The 16320-nt window shown below is 30.3% G+C and overlaps 7 non-coding genes across 7 annotated transcripts; all 7 read right to left on the reverse strand.

The window, feature by feature from the left end:
- Nucleotides 1–891: 891 nt before the first annotated feature.
- Nucleotides 892–964, reverse strand: TRNAR-CCU (transfer RNA arginine (anticodon CCU)). The gene has a single exon. It is a non-coding gene; the product is annotated as a tRNA-Arg (tRNA).
- Nucleotides 965–2418: 1454 nt separating this feature from the next.
- TRNAT-AGU (transfer RNA threonine (anticodon AGU)) lies at nt 2419–2492 on the reverse strand. The gene has a single exon. It is a non-coding gene; the product is annotated as a tRNA-Thr (tRNA).
- A 1959-nt stretch (nt 2493–4451) lies between these two features.
- On the reverse strand, nt 4452–4525 carry TRNAT-AGU (transfer RNA threonine (anticodon AGU)). The gene has a single exon. It is a non-coding gene; the product is annotated as a tRNA-Thr (tRNA).
- A 945-nt stretch (nt 4526–5470) lies between these two features.
- TRNAT-AGU (transfer RNA threonine (anticodon AGU)) lies at nt 5471–5544 on the reverse strand. The gene has a single exon. It is a non-coding gene; the product is annotated as a tRNA-Thr (tRNA).
- A 2980-nt stretch (nt 5545–8524) lies between these two features.
- Nucleotides 8525–8598, reverse strand: TRNAT-AGU (transfer RNA threonine (anticodon AGU)). The gene has a single exon. It is a non-coding gene; the product is annotated as a tRNA-Thr (tRNA).
- Nucleotides 8599–14125: 5527 nt separating this feature from the next.
- On the reverse strand, nt 14126–14198 carry TRNAR-CCU (transfer RNA arginine (anticodon CCU)). Its single transcript has one exon. It is a non-coding gene; the product is annotated as a tRNA-Arg (tRNA).
- Nucleotides 14199–15652: 1454 nt separating this feature from the next.
- On the reverse strand, nt 15653–15726 carry TRNAT-AGU (transfer RNA threonine (anticodon AGU)). Its single transcript has one exon. It is a non-coding gene; the product is annotated as a tRNA-Thr (tRNA).
- Nucleotides 15727–16320: the final 594 nt, after the last annotated feature.

A 16320-nucleotide genomic window follows, 5' to 3' on the forward strand; every position in this document is an offset into this window, starting at 1 on the left:
TTCTGCTATAAATTCTTCTTTATATGTATTGTAATCTTAAACACGAAAAGATACTCAATCACTACGCAAGGATTGATATGTTTTAATAAACAGGTACTCTTATAAAACCCAATTTTATTTCTTGAATTCTTTACAATTTTTTTTCATGAAGGTAATGATATTGCTCCAATCTAGGTAGACATTTCATCTACGTCTTTCTCATAGATATGTATTTTTTTCATTTTGCAATAACAGTATTCATTCTATAATCTTGAAAATACTTGGGTTTTTATAAGGTTAAAGATGATCTGTTCAACAGTAAGATGAATCAGACTTTTATATTTTAATTGTATCGGAATAAGACCTAATGAAAATGATTTGTTATGTAACAATGAGAAAAGCAAGGCACTGCTGAGAGTTAAACTCAGGATCTCCTGTTTACTAGACAGGCGCTTTAACCAGCTAAGCCACAGCACCCACTTGATTCTTAAATTTGAAACACTTTTCTTTATGGTGTTCAAGAGAATATTGCTTTTTCACTTTCATATTCTTTTCTAAGTTCACACACTTCTCTACTCAAACACTTAAGATGAATGAAGACTCTTCACTTATTCAAAAACACCTCTCTAATTTGAAGTTTACCCTATTCATATCATTTTAAAATATACCTTGCTGAAGAATGGATTAGTTGAATTCAACAATAAAGTGATCATTCACCTCTATCTTGTTCTTTGTCATTTTCCTTTCCCTATTTCAGTCAATGCATTCCTACAAAAATCTTCACAATACCAAGCATTTTATTTAATTTTTAAGATAACTTATTCTAAAGTTCATAGAACCAGATCTTTATTCTTAAATTGTATTCAACATTTGTTTGATGAAAATTATTCGGAAAGCATGGAGAAAACAGGTAGGTGCTGCTGAGATTTGAACTCTGAATTTCCTGTGTAGGAGACAGGCGCTTTAACCACTAAGCCACAGCACCAACGTTAATAGCTAGAAATGCATAAATAATTAATTGTTGATGATGAAAATGTGTTTCCTGCTATAAATTCTTCTTTATATGTATTGTAATCTTAAACACGAAAACATACTCAATCACTACACAAGTATTATTATGTTTTATTAAACAGGTACTCTTATAAAACCCAATTTCATTTCTTGAATTCTTTAAAAAAAAATCATGAAGGTATTAATATTGCTCAAATCTAGGTAGAAATTTCATCTACGTCTTTCTCATAGATAAGTAATTTTTTCATTTTGCAATAACAGTATTCATTCTATGATCTTGAAAATACTTGGGTTTTTATAAGGTTAAAGATGATCTGTTCAACAGTAAGATGAATCAGACTTTTATATTTTAATTGTATCAGAATAAGACCTAATGAAAATGATTTGTTATATAACAATGAGAAAAGCAAGGCGCTGCTGAGATTTGAACTCAGGATCTCCTTTTTACTAAACAGGTGCTTTAACCAGCTAAGCCACAGCACCCACTTGATTCTTTATTTTGAAACACTTTTCTTTATGGTGTTCAAGAGAATATTGCTTTTTTACTTTCATATTCTTTTCTAAGTTCACACACTTCTCCACTCAAACACTTAAGATGAATGAAGACTCTTCAGTCATTCAAAAACACCTCTCTAATTTGAAGTTTACCCTATTCATATCATTTTAAAATATACCTTGCTGAAGAATGGATTAGTTGAATTCAACAATAGAGTGATCACTCACCTCTATCATTTTCTTTGTCATTTTCTTTTCCCTATTTCAGTCAATGCATTCCTACAAAAATCTTCACAATACCAAGAATTTTATTTAATTTTTAAGATAACTTATTCTAAAGTTCATAGAACCAGATGCTTATTCTTAAATTGTATTCAACACTTGTTTGATGAAAATTATTCGGAAAGCAAGGAGAAAACAGTCGGGTGCTGCTGATATTTGAACTCACGATTTCCTGTTTACGAGACAGGCGCTTTAACCACTAAGCCACAGCACCAACGTTAATAGTACAAAATGCATAAATAATTCATTGTTGATGATGAAAATGTGTTTTCTGCTATAAATTCTTCTTTATATGTATTGTAATCTTAAACACGAAAAGATACTCAATCACAACACAAGGATTGATATGTTTTAATAAACAGGTACTCTTATAAAACCCAATTTCATTTCTTGAATTCTTTACAATTTTTTTTCATGAAGGTAATAACATTGCTCCCATCTAGGTAGACATTTCATCTACGTCTTTCTCATAGATAAGTAATTTTTTCATTTTGCAATAACAGTATTCATTCTATGATCTTGAAAATACTTGGGTTTTTATAAGGTTAAAGATGATCTGTTCAACAGTAAGATGAATCAGACTTTTATATTTTAATTGTATCGGAATAAGACCTAATGAAAATGATTTGTTATATAACAATGAGAAAAGCAAGGCACTGCTGAGAGTTGAACTCAGGATCTCCTGTTTACTAGACAGGCGCTTTAACCAGCTAAGCCACAGCACCCACTTGATTCTTTATTTTGAAACACTTTTCTTTATGGTGTTCAAGAGAATATTGCTTTTTCACTTTCATATTCTTTTCTAAGTTTACACACTTCTCTACTCAAACACTTAAGATGAATGAAGACTCTTCACTCATTCAAAAACACCTCTCTAATTTGAAGTTTACCCTATTCATATCATTTTAAAATATACCTTGCTGAAGAATGGATTAGTTGAATTCAACAATAGAGTGATCATTCACCTCTACCTTGTTCTTTGTCATTTTCTTTTCCCTATTTCAGTCAATGCATTCCTACAAAAATCTTCACAATACCAAGCATTTTATTTAATTTTTAAGATAACTTATTCTAAAGTTCATAGAACCAGATGTTTATTCTTAAATTGTATTCAACACTTGTTTGATGAAAATTATTCGGAAAGCAAGGAGAAAACAGTTGGGTGCTGCTAATATTTGAACTCATGATTTCCTGTTTACGAGACCGGGGCTTTAACCACTAAGCCACAGCACCAACGTTAATAGTAAGAAATGCATAAATAATTCATTGTTGATGATGAAAATGTGTTTCCTGCTATAAATTCTTCTTTATATGTATTGTAATCTTAAACACGAAAAGATACTCAATCACTACGCAAGTATTAATATGTTTTAATAAACAGGTACTCTTATAAAACCCAATTTCATTTCTTGAATTCTTTAAAAAAAAATCATGAAGGTATCAATATTGCTCAAATCTAGGTAGAAATTTCATCTACGTCTTTCTCATAGATATGTATTTTTTCCATTTTGCAATAACAGTATTCATTCTATAATCTTGAAAATACTTCTGTTTTTATAAGGTTTAAGATGATCTGTTCAACAGTAAGATGAATCAGACTTTTATATTTTAATTGTATCGGAATAAGACCTAATGAAAATGATTTGTTATATAACAATGAGAAAAACAAGGAGCTGCTGAGCTTTGAACTCAGGATCTCCTTTTTACTAAACAGGTGCTTTAACCAGCTAAGCCACAGCAACCACTTGATTCTTTATTTTGAAACACTTTCCTTTATGGTGTTCAAGAGAACTTTGCTTTTTCACTTTCATATTCTTTTCTAAGTTCACACACTTCTCTACTCAAACACTTAAGATGAATGAAAACTCTTCACTTATTCAAAAACACCTCTCTAATTTGAAGTTTACCCTATTCATATCATTTTAAAATATACCTTGCTGAAGAATGGATTAGTTGAATTCAACAATAGAGTGATCATTCACCTCTATCTCGTCCTTGTCATTTTCTTTTCCCTATTTCAGTCAATGCATTCATACAAAAATTTTCATAATACCAAGCATTTTATTTACTTTTTAAGATAACTTATTCTAAAGTTCATAGAAGCAGATGTTTATTCTTAAATTGTATTCAACATTTGTTTGATGAAAATTATTCGGAAAGCATGGAGAAAACAGGTAGGTGCTGCTGAGATTTGAACTCTGAATTTCCTGTGTACGAGAGAGGCGCTTTAACCACTAAGCCACAGCACCAACGTTAATAGTAAGAAATGTATAAATAATTCATTGTTGATGATGAAAATGTGTTTCCTGCTATAAATTCTTCTTTATATGTATTGTAATCTTAAACACGAAAACATACTCAATCACTACGCAAGTATTATTATGTTTTATTAAACAGGTACTCTTATAAAACCCAATTTCATTTCTTGAATTCTTTAAAAAAAAATCATGAAGGTATTAATATTGCTCAAATCTAGGTAGAAATTTCATTTACGTCTTTCTCATAGTTAAGTAATTTTTTCATTTTGCAATAACAGTATTCATTCTATGATCTTGAAAATACTTGGGTTTTTATACGGTTAAAGATGATCTGTTCAACAGTAAGATGAATCAGACTTTTATATTTTAATTGTATCGGAATAAGACCTAATGAAAATGATTTGTTATATAACAATGAGAAAAGCAAGGCACTGCTGAGAGTTGAACTCAGGATCTCCCGTTTACTAGACAGGCGCTTTAACCAGCTAAGCCACAGCACCCACTTGATTCTTTATTTTGAAACACTTTTCTTTATGGTGTTCAAGAGAATATTGCTTTTTCACTTTCATATTCTTTTCTAAGTTCACACACTTCTCTACTCAAACACTTAAGATGAATGAAGACTCTTCACTCATTCAAAAACACCTCTCTTATTTGAAGTTTACCCTATTCATATCATTTTAAAATATACCTTGCTGAAGAATGGATTAGTTGAATTCAACAATAGAGTGATCATTCACCTCTATCTTGTTCTTTGTCATTTTCTTTTCCCTATTTCAGTCAATGCATTCCTACAAAAATCTTCACAATACCAAGCATTTTATTTAATTTTTAAGATAACTTATTCTAAAGTTCATAGAACCAGATGTTTATTCTTAAATTGTATTCAACACTTGTTTGATGAAAATTATTCGGAAAGCAAGGAGAAAACAGTTGGGTGCTGCTGATATTTGAACTCATGATTTCCTGTTTACGAGACAGGCGCTTTAACCACTAAGCCACAGCACCAACCTTAATAGTAAAAAATGCATAAATAATTCATTGTTGAGGATGAAAATGTGTTTTCTGCTATAAATTCTTCTTTATATGTATTGTAATCTTAAACACGAAAAGATACTCAATCACTACGCAAGGATTGATATGTTTTAATAAACAGGTACTCTTATAAAACCCAATTTTATTTCTTGAATTCTTTACAATTTTTTTTCATGAAGGTAATGATATTGCTCCAATCTAGGTAGACATTTCATCTACGTCTTTCTCATAGATATGTATTTTTTTCATTTTGCAATAACAGTATTCATTCTATAATCTTGAAAATACTTGGCTTTTTATAAGGTTAAAGATGATCTGTTCAACAGTAAGATGAATCAGACTTTTATATTTTAATTGTATCGGAATAAGACCTAATGAAAATGATTTGTTATATAACAATGAGAAAAGCAAGGCACTGCTGAGAGTTGAACTCAGGATCTCCTGTTTACTAGACAGGCGCTTTAACCAGCTAAGCCACAGCACCCACTTGATTCTTAAATTTGAAACACTTTTCTTTATGGTGTTCAAGAGAATATTGCTTTTTCACTTTCATATTCTTTTCTAAGTTCACACACTTCTCTACTCAAACACTTAAGATGAATGAAGACTCTTCACTTATTCAAAAACACCTTTCTAATTTGAAGTTTACCCTATTCATATCATTTTAAAATATACCTTGCTGAAGAATGGATTAGTTGAATTCAACAATAAAGTGATCATTCACCTCTATCTTGTTCTTTGTCATTTTCCTTTCCCTATTTCAGTCAATGCATTCCTACAAAAATCTTCACAATACCAAGCATTTTATTTAATTTTTAAGATAACTTATTCTAAAGTTCATAGAACCAGATGTTTATTCTTAAATTGTATTCAACATTTGTTTGATGAAAATTATTCGGAAAGCATGGAGAAAACAGGTAGGTGCTGCTGAGATTTGAACTCTGAATTTCCTGTGTACGAGACAGGCGCTTTAACCACTAAGCCACAGCACCAACGTTAATAGTAAGAAATGCATAAATAATTCATTGTTGATGATGAAAATGTGTTTCCTGCTATAAATTCTTCTTTATATGTATTGTAATCTTAAACACGAAAACATACTCAATCACTACGCAAGTATTAATATGTTTTAATAAACAGGTACTCTTATAAAACCCAATTTCATTTCTTGAATTCTTTACAATTTTTTTTCATGAAGGTATTAATATTGCTCAAATCAAGGTAGACATTTCATTTACGTCTTTCTCATAGATAAGTATTTTTTTCATTTTGCAATAACAGTATTCATTCTATAATCTTGAAAATACTTGGGTTTTTATAATGTTAAAGATGATCTGCTCAACAGTAAGATGAATCAGACTTTTATATTTTAATTGTATCGGAATAAGACCTAATGAAAATGAATTGTTATATAACAATGAGAAAAGCAAGGCACTGTTGAGAGTTGAACTCAGGATCTCCTGTTTACTAGACAGGCGCTTTAACCAGCTAAGCCACAGCACCCACTTGATTCTTAAGTTTGAAACACTTTTCTTTATGGTGTTCAAGAGAATATTGCTTTTTCACTTTCATATTCTTTTCTAAGTTCACACACTTCTCTACTCAAACATTTAAGATGAATGAAGACTCTTCACTTATTCAAAAACACCTCTCTAATTTGAAGTTTACCCTATTCATATCATTTTAAAATATACCTTGCTGAAGAATGGATTAGTTGAATTCAACAATAGAGTGATCACTCACCTCTATCTTGTTCTTTGTCATTTTCTTTTCCCTATTTCAATCAATGCCTTCCTACAAAAATCTTCACAATACCAAGCATTTTATTTAATATTTAAGATAACTTATTCTAAGGTTCATAGAACTAGATGTTTATTCTTAAATTGTATTCAACATTTGTTTGATGAAAATTATTCGGAAAGCATGGAGAAAACAGTTAGGTGCTGCTGAGATTTGAACTCAGGATTTCCGGTTTACGAGACAGGCGCTTTAACCACTAAGCCACAGCACCAACGTTAACAGTAAGAAATGCATAAATAATTCATTGTTGATGATGAAAATGTGTTTCCTGCTATAAATTCTTCTTTATATGAATTGTAATCTTAAACACGAAAACATACTCAATCACTACGCAAGTATTATTATGTTTTATTAAACAGGTACTCTTATAAAACCCAATTTCATTTCTTGAATTCTTTAAAAAAAAATCATGAAGGTATTAATATTGCTCAAATCTAGGTAGAAATTTCATCTAAGTCTTTCTCATAGATATGTATTTTTTTCATTTTGCAATAACAGTATTCATTCTATAGTCTTGAAAATACTTCTGTTTTTATAAGGTTTAAGATGATCTGTTCAACAGTAAGATGAATCAGACTTTTATATTTTAATTGTATCGGAATAAGACCTAATGAAAATGATTTGTTATATAACAATGAGAAAAGCAAGGCGCTGCTGAGATTTGAACTCAGGATCTCTTTTTTACTAAACAGGTGCTTTAACCAGCTAAGCCACAGCAACCACTTGATTCTTTATTTTGAAACACTTTTCTTTATGGTGTTCAAGAGAACTTTGCTTTTTCACTTTCATATTCTTTTCTAAGTTCACACACTTCTCTACTCAAACACTTAAGATGAATGAAAACTCTTCACTTATTCAAAAACACCTCTCTAATTTGAAGTTTACCCTATTCATATCATTTTAAAATATACCTTGCTGAAGAATGGATTAGTTGAATTCAACAATAGAGTGATCATTCACCTCTATCTTGTCCTTGTCATTTTCTTTTCCCTATTTCAGTCAATGCATTCCTACAAAAATTTTCATAATACCAAGCATTTTATTTAATTTTTAAGATAACTTATTCTAAAGTTCATAGAACCAGATGTTTATTCTTAAATTGTATTCAACACTTGTTTGATGAAAATTATTCGGAAAGCAAGGAGAAAACAGTTGGGTGCTGCTGATATTTGAACTCATGATTTCCTGTTTACGAGACAGGCGCTTTAACCACTAAGCCACAGCACCAACCTTAATAGTAAAAAATGCATTAATAATTCATTGTTGATGATGAAAATGTGTTTTCTGCTATAAATTCTTCTTTATATGTATTGTAATCTTAAACACGAAAAGATACTCAATCACTACGCAAGGATTGATATGTTTTAACAAACAGGTACTCTTATAAAGCCCAATTTTATTTCTTGATTTCTTTACAATTTTGTTTCATGAAGGTAATGATATTGCTCCAATCTAGGTAGATATTTCATCTACGTCTTTCTCATAGATATGTATTTTTTTCATTTTGCAATAACAGTATTCATTCTATAATCTTGAAAATACTTGGGTTTTTATAAGGTTAAAGATGATCTGTTCAACAGTAAGATGAATCAGACTTTTATATTTTAATTGTACCGGAATAAGACCTAATGAAAATGATTTGTTATATAACAATGAGAAAAGCAAGGTACTACTGAGAGTTGAACTCAGGATCTCCTGTTTACTAGACAGGCGCTTTAACCAGCTAAGCCACAGCACCCACTTGATTCTTAAATTTGAAACACTTTTCTTTATGGTGTTCAAGAGAATATTGCTTTTTCACTTTCATATTCTTTTCTAAGTTCACACACTTCTCTACTCAAACACTTAAGATGAATGAAGACTCTTCACTTATTCAAAAACACCTCTCTAATTTGAAGTTTACCGTATTCATATCATTTTAAAATATACCTTGCTGAAGAATGGATTAGTTGAATTCAACAATAAAGTGATCATTCACCTCTATCTTGTTCTTTGTCATTTTCCTTTCCCTATTTCAGTCAATGCATTCCTACAAAAATCTTCACAATACCAAGCATTTTATTTAATTTTTAAGATAACTTATTCTAAAGTTCATAGAACCAGATGTTTATTCTTAAATTGTATTCAACATTTGTTTGATGAAAATTATTCGGAAAGCATGGAGAAAACAGGTAGGTGCTGCTGAGATTTGAACTCTGAATTTCCTGTGTACGAGACAGGCGCTTTAACCACTAAGCCACAGCACCAACGTTAATAGTAAGAAATGCATAAATAATTCATCGTTGATGATGAAAATGTGTTTCCTGCTATAAATTCTTCTTTATATGTATTGTAATCTTAAACACGAAAACATACTCAATCACTACGCAAGTATTATTATGTTTTATTAAACAGGTACTCTTATAAAACCCAATTTCATTTCTTGAATTCTTTAAAAAAAAATCATGAAGGTATTAATATTGCTCAAATCTAGGTAGAAATTTCATCTACGTCTTTCTCATAGATAAGTAATTTTTTCATTTTGCAATAACAGTATTCATTCTATGATCTTGAAAATACTTTGGTTTTTATAAGGTTAAAGATGATCTGTTCAACAGTAAGATGAATCAGACTTTTATATTTTAATTGTATCGGAATAAGACCTAATGAAAATGATTTGTTATATAACAATGAGAAAAGCAAGGTACTGCTGAGAGTTGAACTCAGGATCTCCTTTTTACTAAACAGGTGCTTTAACCAGCTAAGCCACAGCACCCACTTGATTCTTTATTTTGAAACACTTTTCTTTATGGTGTTCAAGAGAATATTTCTTTTTTACTTTCATATTCTTTTCTAAGTTCACACACTTCTCTACTCAAACACTTCCGATGAATGAAGACTCTTCACTTATTCAAAAACACCTCTCTAATTTGAAGTTTACCCTATTCATATCATTTTAAAATATACCTTGCTGAAGAATGGATTAGTTGAATTCAACAATAAAGTGATCATTCACCTCTATCTTGTTCTTTGTCATTTTCCTTTCCCTATTTCAGTCAATGCATTCCTACAAAAATCTTCACAATACCAAGCATTTTATTTAATTTTTAAGATAACTTATTCTAAAGTTCATAGAACCAGATGTTTATTCTTAAATTGTATTCAACATTTGTTTGATGAAAATTATTCGGAAAGCATGGCGAAAACAGGTAGGTGCTGCTGAGATTTGAACTCTGAATTTCCTGTGTACGAGACAGGCGCTTTAACCAATAAGCCACAGCACCAACGTTAATAGTAAGAAATGCATAAATAATTCATTGTTGATGATGTAAATGTGTTTCCTGCTATAAATTCTTCTTTATATGTATTGTAATCTTAAACACGAAAACATACTCAATCACTACGCAAGTATTATTATGTTTTATTAAACAGGTACTCTTATAAAACCAAATTTCATTTCTTGAATTCTTTAAAAAAAATCATGAAGGTATTAATATTGCTCAAATCTAGGTAGAAATTTCATCTACGTCTTTCTCATAGATAAGTAATTTTTTCATTTTGCAATAACAGTATTCATTCTATGATCTTGAAAATACTTGGGTTTTTATAAGGTTAAAGATGATCTGTTCAACAGTAAGATGAATCAGACTTTTATATTTTAATTGTATCGGAATAAGACCTAATGAAAATGATTTGTTATATAACAATGAGAAAAGCAAGGCACTGCTGAGAGTTGAACTCAGGATCTCCTGTTTACTAGACAGGCGCTTTAAGCAGCTAAGCCACAGCACCCACTTGATTCTTTATTTTGAAATACTTTTCTTTATGGTGTTCAAGAGAATATTGCTTTTTCACTTTCACATTCTTTTCTAAGTTCACACACTTCTCTACTCAAACACTTAAGATGAATGAAGACTCTTCACTCATTCAAAAACACCTCTCTAATTTGAAGTTTACCCTATTCATATCATTTTAAAATATACCTTGCTGAAGAATGGATTAGTTGAATTCAACAATAGAGTGATCATTCACCTGTATCTTGTTCTTTGTCATTTTCTTTTCCCTATTTCAGTCAATGCATTCCTACAAAAATCTTCACAATACCAAGCATTTTATTTAATTTTTAAGATAACTTATTCTAAAGTTCATAGAACCAGATGTTTATTCTTAAATTGTATTCAACACTTGTTTGATGAAAATTATTCGGAAAGCAAGGAGAAAACAGTTGGGTGCTGCTGATATTTGAACTCATGATTTCCTGTTTACGAGACAGGCGCTTTAACCACTAAGCCACAGCACCAACGTTAATAGTACAAAATGCATAAATAATTCATTGTTGATGATGAAAATGTGTTTTCTGCTATAAATTCTTCTTTATATGTATTGTAATCTTAAACACGAAAAGATACTCAATCACTACGCAAGGATTGATATGTTTTAATAAACAGGTACTCTTATAAAACCCAATTTCATTTCTTGAATTCTTTACAATTTTTTTTCATGAAGGTAATAATATTGCTCCAATCTAGGTAGACATTTCATCTACGTCTTTCTCATAGATAAGTAATTTTTTCATTTTGCAATAACAGTATTCATTCTATGATCTTGAAAATACTTGGGTTTTTATAAGGTTAAAGATGATCTGTTCAACAGTAAGATGAATCAGACTTTTATATTTTAATTGTATCGGAATAAGACCTAATGAAAATGATTTGTTATATAACAATGAGAAAAGCAAGGCAATGCTGAGAGATGAACTCAGGATCTCCTGTTTACTAGACATGCGCTTTAACCAGCTAAGCCACAGCACCCACTTGATTCTTAAATTTGAAAGACTTTCTTTATGATGTTCAAGAGAATATTGCTTTTTCACTTTCATATTCTTTTCTAAGTTCACACACTTCTCTACTCAAACACTTAAGATGAATGAAGACTCTTCACTTATTCAAAAACACCTCTCTAATTTGAAGTTTACCCTATTCATATCATTTTAAAATATACCTTGCTGAAGAATGGATTAGTTGAATTCAACAATAGAGTGATCATTCACCTCTATCTTGTTCTTTGTCATTTTCTTTTCCCTATTTCAGTCAATGCATTCCTACAAAAATCTTCACAATACCAAGCATTTTATTTAATTTTTAAGATAACTTATTCTAAAGTTCATAGAACCAGATGTTTATTCTTAAATTGTATTCAACATTTGTTTGATGAAAATTATTCGGAAAGCATGGAGAAAACAGTCAGGTGCTGCTGAGATTTAAACTCAGGATGTCCTGTTTACGAGACAGGCTCTTTAACCACTAAGCCACAGCACCAAAGTTAATAATAAAAAATGCATAAATAATTTATTGTTGATGATGAAAATGTGTTTCCTGCTATAAATTCTTCTTTATATGTATTGTAATCTTAAACACGAGAAGATACTCAATCACTACGCAAGTATTAATATGTTTTAATAAACAGGTACTCTTATAAAACCCGATTTCATTTCTTGAATTCTTTACATTTTTTTTTCATGAAGGTATTAATATTGCTCAAATCAAGGTAGACATTTCATTTATGTCTTTCTCATAGATAAGTATTTTTTTCATTTTGCAATAACAGTATTCATTCTATAATCTTGAAAATACTTGGGTTTTTATAAGGTTAAAGATGATCTGCTCAACAGTAAGATGAATCAGACTTTTATAGTTTAATTGTATCGGAATAAGACCTAATGAAAATTAATTGTTATATAACAATGAGAAAAGCAAGGCACTGCTGAGAGTTGAACTCAGGATCTCCTGTTTACTAGACAGGCACTTTAAGCAGCTAAGCCACAACACCCACATGATTCTTAAGTTTGAAACACTTTTCTTTATGGTGTTCAAGAGAATATTGCTTTTTCACTTTCATATTCTTTTCTAAGTTCACACACTTCTCTACTCAAACACTTAAGATGAATGAAGACTCTTCACTCATTCAAAAACACCTCTCTAATTTGAAGTTTACCCTATTCATATCATTTTAAAATATACCTTGCTGAAGAATGGATTAGTTGAATTCAACAATAGAGTGATCATTCACACCTCTATCTTGTTCTTTGTCATTTTCTTTTCCCTATTTCAGTCAATGCATTCCTACAAAAATCTTCACAATACGAAGCATTTTATTTAATTTTTAAGATAACTTATTCTAAAGTTCATAGAACCAGATGTTTATTCTTAAATTGTATTCAACACTTGTTTGATGAAAATTATTCGGAAAGCAAGGAGAAAACAGTTGGGTGCTGCTGATATTTGAACTCATGATTTCCTGTTTACGAGACAGGCGCTTTAACCACTAAGCCACAGCACCAACCTTAATAGTAAAAAATGCATAAATAATTCATTGTTGATGATGAAAATGTGTTTTCTGCTATAAATTCTTCTTTATATGTATTGTAATCTTAAACACGAAAAGATACTCAATCACTACGCAAGGATTGATATGTTTTAATAAACAGGTACTCTTATAAAACCCAATTTTATTTCTTGAATTCTTTACAATTTTTTTTCATGAAGGTAATGATATTGCTCCAATCTAGGTAGACATTTCATCTACGTCTTTCTCATAGATATGTATTTTTTTTCATTTTGCAATAACAGTATTCATTCTATAATCTTGAAAATACTTGGGTTTTTATAAGGTTAAAGATGCTCTGTTCAACAGTAAGATGAATCAGACTTTTATATTTTAATTGTATCGGAATAAGACCTAATGAAAATGATTTGTTATGTAACAATGAGAAAAGCAAGGCACTGCTGAGAGTTAAACTCAGGATCTCCTGTTTACTAGACAGGCGCTTTAACCAGCTAAGCCACAGCACCCACTTGATTCTTAAATTTGAAACACTTTTCTTTATGGTGTTCAAGAGAATATTGCTTTTTCACTTTCATATTCTTTTCTAAGTTCACACACTTCTCTACTCAAACACTTAAGATGAATGAAGACTCTTCACTTATTCAAAAACACCTCTCTAATTTGAAGTTTACCCTATTCATATCATTTTAAAATATACCTTGCTGAAGAATGGATTAGTTGAATTCAACAATAAAGTGATCATTCACCTCTATCTTGTTCTTTGTCATTTTCCTTTCCCTATTTCAGTCAATGCATTCCTACAAAAATCTTCACAATACCAAGCATTTTATTTAATTTTTAAGATAACTTATTCTAAAGTTCATAGAACCAGATGTTTATTCTTAAATTGTATTCAACATTTGTTTGATGAAAATTATTCGGAAAGCATGGAGAAAACAGGTAGGTGCTGCTGAGATTTGAACTCTGAATTTCCTGTGTAGGAGACAGGCGCTTTAACCACTAAGCCACAGCACCAACGTTAATAGCTAGAAATGCATAAATAATTAATTGTTGATGATGAAAATGTGTTTCCTGCTATAAATTCTTCTTTATATGTATTGTAATCTTAAACACGAAAACATACTCAATCACTACACAAGTATTATTATGTTTTATTAAACAGGTACTCTTATAAAACCCAATTTCATTTCTTGAATTCTTTAAAAAAAAATCATGAAGGTATTAATATTGCTCAAATCTAGGTAGAAATTTCATCTACGTCTTTCTCATAGATAAGTAATTTTTTCATTTTGCAATAACAGTATTCATTCTATGATCTTGAAAATACTTGGGTTTTTATAAGGTTAAAGATGATCTGTTCAACAGTAAGATGAATCAGACTTTTATATTTTAATTGTATCGGAATAAGACCTAATGAAAATGATTTGTTATATAACATTGAGAAAAGCAAGGCGCTGCTGAGATTTGAACTCAGGATCTCCTTTTTACTAAACAGGTGCTTTAACCAGCTAAGCCACAGCACCCACTTGATTCTTTATTTTGAAACACTTTTCTTTATGGTGTTCAAGAGAATATTGCTTTTTTACTTTCATATTCTTTTCTAAGTTCACACACTTCTCCACTCAAACACTTAAGATGAATGAAGACTCTTCAGTCATTCAAAAACACCTCTCTAATTTGAAGTTTACCCTATTCATATCATTTTAAAATATACCTTGCTGAAGAATGGATTAGTTGAATTCAACAATAGAGTGATCACTCACCTCTATCATTTTCTTTGTCATTTTCTTTTCCCTATTTCAGTCAATGCATTCCTACAAAAATCTTCACAATACCAAGAATTTTATTTAATTTTTAAGATAACTTATTCTAAAGTTCATAGAACCAGATGCTTATTCTTAAATTGTATTCAACACTTGTTTGATGAAAATTATTCGGAAAGCAAGGAGAAAACAGTCGGGTGCTGCTGATATTTGAACTCACGATTTCCTGTTTACGAGACAGGCGCTTTAACCACTAAGCCACAGCACCAACGTTAATAGTACAAAATGCATAAATAATTCATTGTTGATGATGAAAATGTGTTTTCTGCTATAAATTCTTCTTTATATGTATTGTAATCTTAAACACGAAAAGATACTCAATCACTACGCAAGGATTGATATGTTTTAATAAACAGGTACTCTTATAAAACCCAATTTCATTTCTTGAATTCTTTACAATTTTTTTTCATGAAGGTAATAACATTGCTCCCATCTAGGTAGACATTTCATCTACGTCTTTCTCATAGATAAGTAATTTTTTCATTTTGCAATAACAGTATTCATTCTATGATCTTGAAAATACTTGGGTTTTTATAAGGTTAAAGATGATCTGTTCAACAGTAAGATGAATCAGACTTTTATATTTTAATTGTATCGGAATAAGACCTAATGAAAATGATTTGTTATATAACAATGAGAAAAGCAAGGCACTGCTGAGAGTTGAACTCAGGATCTCCTGTTTACTAGACAGGCGCTTTAACCAGCTAAGCCACAGCACCCACTTGATTCTTTATTTTGAAACACTTTTCTTTATGGTGTTCAAGAGAATATTGCTTTTTCACTTTCATATTCTTTTCTAAGTTTACACACTTCTCTACTCAAACACTTAAGATGAATGAAGACTCTTCACTCATTCAAAAACACCTCTCTAATTTGAAGTTTACCCTATTCATATCATTTTAAAATATACCTTGCTGAAGAATGGATTAGTTGAATTCAACAATAGAGTGATCATTCACCTCTACCTTGTTCTTTGTCATTTTCTTTTCCCTATTTCAGTCAATGCATTCCTACAAAAATCTTCACAATACCAAGCATTTTATTTAATTTTTAAGATAACTTATTCTAAAGTTCATAGAACCAGATGTTTATTCTTAAATTGTATTCAACACTTGTTTGATGAAAATTATTCGGAAAGCAAGGAGAAAACAGTTGGGTGCTGCTAATATTTGAACTCATGATTTCCTGTTTACGAGACCGGGGCTTTAACCACTAAGCCACAGCACCAACGTTAATAGTAAGAAATGCATAAATAATTCATTGTTGATGATGAAAATGTGTTTCCTGCTATAAATTCTTCTTTATATGTATTG

Source organism: Lissotriton vulgaris, chromosome 12 (assembly GCF_964263255.1).
Source record: "Lissotriton vulgaris chromosome 12, aLisVul1.2, whole genome shotgun sequence".
Classification (NCBI taxonomy): domain Eukaryota; kingdom Metazoa; phylum Chordata; class Amphibia; order Caudata; family Salamandridae; genus Lissotriton; species Lissotriton vulgaris.